This window comes from Peromyscus californicus, unplaced genomic scaffold (assembly GCF_007827085.1).
Source record: "Peromyscus californicus insignis strain IS unplaced genomic scaffold, ASM782708v3 Scaffold_10__1_contigs__length_136768540, whole genome shotgun sequence".
Lineage (NCBI taxonomy): Eukaryota > Metazoa > Chordata > Mammalia > Rodentia > Cricetidae > Peromyscus > Peromyscus californicus.
The window spans coordinates 62,336,549-62,340,982 of NW_026294391.1; the positions used below are offsets into that span (position 1 = coordinate 62,336,549).

General features: G+C 37.5%; 1 pseudogene; it reads left to right on the forward strand.

The window, feature by feature from the left end:
• Window positions 1-3,271: 3,271 nt before the first annotated feature.
• On the forward strand, window positions 3,272-3,797 carry LOC128108309 (AP-2 complex subunit sigma-like; annotated as a pseudogene).
• The last annotated feature ends 637 nt before the right edge of the window (window positions 3,798-4,434 follow it).

A 4,434-nucleotide genomic window follows, 5' to 3' on the forward strand; every position in this document is an offset into this window, starting at 1 on the left:
GCTGCCTTTGCAGCTTCCCCCTCCAGGGTAATAAATTTGGAGTCCAGGTGTGCCCTGTATTGACTCTGAGGGGGCAGACATCCCTTACACCAAGAGTCAAAAACACCAACACCAGGCACGAGAGTTGCTGGTCAGGGTTGTCCAAGAGACTCCCAAAACATTACAGGTGCTATTGCTATTGCCCTGGGTTGTCCCCTAGAGGTAGAGGGTAAGTGCTTATTGCTGAAGACACCATACACTTCAGATGCAGTGCCCTGTTCCCTGAGAACTAGCTTTCATGGTGTCACTCTTCCAAAACACACACACACACACACACACACACACACACGTATTGAAAAAAAGAGGCCATGAATTTGAAAGAGAGCAAGGAGAAATATTCAGGAAGGTTTGGAAGGAGGAAAGGGATGGGGGAAATGATGCAATTCTAATATCAAAAAATGAAAGAAGCAATTAAAATACATAGGAAAATATACATGAATAGTTTAAGGAAAAGCAATAAAATAAAACTGTAGCATCTAAATCCCAGACCAAAGAATATAAAAAAACCCAAATCTCCTGGCAGGTTATTATAATCTTCATCTTAGAAAAACGAAAACTAATTTGAAGAGTAAGATCAGTTTTCTTTGTTAATTGTTTGAAGTCATTTTTAAAAGAAAATTAGAATTAAATATTAAGTTGCATTATTCTTTCTCAAAGTTGTAGAAAACATAATCTGCTTTTTATGGAATGGAAGATGTTATTTCTATATTCAATGGTATTTTTTAATATTTAATATTCATGATGTCTACCCATGTTTTTACAATCATTAATCTTTAAATTAAGAATATTAAAAACAAAAACATGAAACCCACATAGTTATTGGTGTTCAGGAAAGGGTATGGTAATTTTTGTTTCTCTATAGTGCAGTGAAACTGAGCAATAACAGATGTTAATATTTCCCATCCAATATTCAACAATATAACTTTCTGCATTAAAAGACAACTTTCTATCAGGACAGTTAGGATGTATTAAATATTAAATTTCCAAGATAGCACTAGTGATATGCAATGAATTTCCTAGATAAACTGGCTAGTTATTAGGAGAAACTATAAAGATCAGGTACTTGGGATACAAATTTAAATGTATTTTTATTGAAAAAAATACAGCATACTTTGATCATATTTTTCCTCTCTCTCAATTCCTCCCAGACCCTTTTCACCTCCTTTCCCACCTAACTTTATATTCCTTTTTCTTTCTCTTAAAAAAAACACAAACAAAACAAAACAAAAAAACTCAAGAAACACTGTAGACGAATTTCTAAACTCTTATTAAACAAAAAACACAGAGCCAAATATAGGGGTGAAAGCTTTAGAGATCAGGGAAATAGTGATAGCCATCAACCTTACCTCTCCAGCTCTGCAGCTACCAAAAGGTGAAGCTACTTCCTGTCTACCCGTGCCTTTATTGCCTTGCTGTTCTGTCCTCTCATTGGCTCTTAGCCAAGCTACCTCACTTCTTTGTCACTGCCTGTCTGTACAGACCTCCAGGTCTCTATGGTTGGTACTGGGATTAAAGGTGTATGTCACCATGCTTGGCTGTTCCCTAGTGAGACTCTGCCTGCCATGTGATTGGATTAAGGACTTGTGCTACCACTGCCTGACTTTTGTGTTTACTTAATGGCTTGCTATTTCCTCTGATCTCCAGGCAAACTTTATTAACATACAAATAAAATATCATCACATTTCAGCACAAATAAAATATCACCACAAAGCTCACACGCGCGCGCGCGCGCGCACACACACACACACACACACACACACACACACACACACCAGAACAAACCAAAAAGAGAAATCAAAATAAAGAAGCAAAAGATCAATTTGACAAAAGACACTCTAACAAGGCAAAAATGAGACAAAAAGTCTACAAAAATGCCATTGTTTGTTTTGTGTTGATCAATTACTCCTAGACATGGGAAATAGTTGGTAATATAGGAAGTGAGACCCCATTGGAAAAAATGATTTTTCCTTTGCCAGTGGGTTTCACTTGCAGATAGCTTATTGGTTAGACGTGGGAGCCTGAATCCACTTCCCCATTAAATGTATCTTGAGAAGATATTTTACATAAATCTGTTTAATAAAAAATTTAGGTCATGCTTTTGTTATTTATGATAGAAATATATCCTTATGAGTTAGCAGTGATGATGTAAGGAATTATATAAAGGGACTATGTATAATGCAGAGAAAAGTGAAACAATGAGCAAACAGTTTGTCTTTTGTTTTTATCTAGAGTAACCTTTCTATCTTTGTATCAGGCAAAGCCAATTGAACCCAGGTTGTACACATGAATAGAATAGAATATTTTCTGACTGTCTAGTGTGATGATGCTTACTGGAACGTATCCCTTGAGTTTATATTGCTGTGATACTAATCTCACCTTTCAAGCATGTATATTTTCCACAGTTGGAGTCACTGATGTTTTAGTAAGAGAAAGTTATTGAAAGATACATTTGATTATTTTTAAAGGCCAATTAAAATATAATTGCATAATCATTTTACTTTCCTGCAAACCAGGAGACTGTATAGCCAAGAAAACAAGCTTACAGTCTAAGAAGAACACACAAAAACAATTATGTTTATTCTGAAAACTGAAATACAGAACATTTGATTAAGATCAGAAATGTTTTTACAGATACAGAAGCGATACTTGATAAATGAAGTAAAAAGTTAAGCGTATAATGAGAGCTAATCTAGCTAGCTTATGAGATTTGACAGGGCTGCTGGTGACCAAAGGGATGTATGTGAAGACCGTGGAATGCTAACGCTATAGGCTATTATTATTTTGCCATTAGGAATTGCAAATATGAATTTCCTAATTTCAATATTTAAGTGAATCTATAATATTCTCATGACATTCTTCTGACTAAATCACAGGCATGTGTTCATATAATTTATATATTTAAACATATACTTCAATGTATCATCTATTCATCATCATCATCATCATCATCATCTATCTCTATTTGTCTATCATTTATCTCTCAACTGTTTGTGGTAAGGGCATAATATACCTGTCCTATTACGAAAATTAAAGGCACAGCAATATTGTTAATGGAAGGCATAATTATGTATAGTAAATACCTCCTAGAGATTTGTCATGTCTGCCTATTTATCATGTATACCTGAAACTTTGTACCTGAAAATGGTGGCACAGATACCTAGCAAATTAAGAACATAGATTCTGGCAACAGAATGCCTTGAATTGAACCTTGGTTCTGAAGCTTGCTGGCAAAATGAGGATGGTAATGATACTTACTCTAAAGGGCATATGTATTAATGTATTTATGAAGCTAAAGCGTTTAAAACAGAGTATAGTGACAGGAGTCGCCATGATCTGCTTCATTCTCATCCAGAACTGGGCGGGTAAAACGCGCCAGGCCAAGTGGTACATGCAGTTTGATGAAGATGAGAAACAGAAGCTGATTGAGGAGGTACACGCCATGGTCACCATTAGGGATACGGAGCGCACCAGCTTTTTGGAGTTCTGGAACTTCACGATCATCTATTGACGCTATGCTGTCCTCTACTTCTGCATCTGTGTGGACATCAAGAACAAAAGTCTGGCCTATCTCAAGGCCATACACAACTTTGTGGAAATGTTAAATGAATATTTTCACAATGTCTGTGAACTGGACCTGGTGTTTAACTTCTAGAAGGTTTACACAATGGTAGATGAGATGTTTCTGGCAGGTGAAATCCAAGAAACCAGCCAGACGAAAGGTGTTGAAGTAGCTGCTGATGCTGCAGTCCCTGGAGTGAGGTGGCCTCTGCCCAGCCTGGTCTGCTAGACCAAACCGCCTGCTCACCTCCTGCCAGGCCCGAGACTAACCCCAGCAGCCCCCTCCCTTCCGCCCCAGAGGAAGGACCCAGTAGGGTTTAGGCTGCATGGGAGGAGCCTGCAACTCACTGCCTCTGGGCCCTACTTTGATGGCAGAGGCCACTTTGATGTCCCGAGTAACTGTGCCATTGTCATGTGATGCTGTGAGTATGCATGTGCACAGCCCCCAATATGGTCCTGTCTGGCCAACAAACAAACAAATGAACAAACAACCCCCCCAAAACAAACAAAACAAAATAAGAACCCCTAAACCAGAGTATAATATATATAGTTCATTAAATATTAGATACCTCCATGTAATGATGCAATTTGTAACCTCAAGGAATTGATAATTCTACATGGAGTACTTCCCTTTGGGAGAAAATGCTAACACATATGGAAAAAACTGGGAAAAATAGTAAGAAGTGAGTTGTATGGTATAGGCTATAAAGACATAATTCATGAAAGGACAGTACATTCATTGTGAGTTTGCAGGTGACTGAACGTTTTGTGGCATATCTATATGGCATGCATGGGTACATATGTGAGTCAAAATGAAAACACAGACAAAAGCTTAGA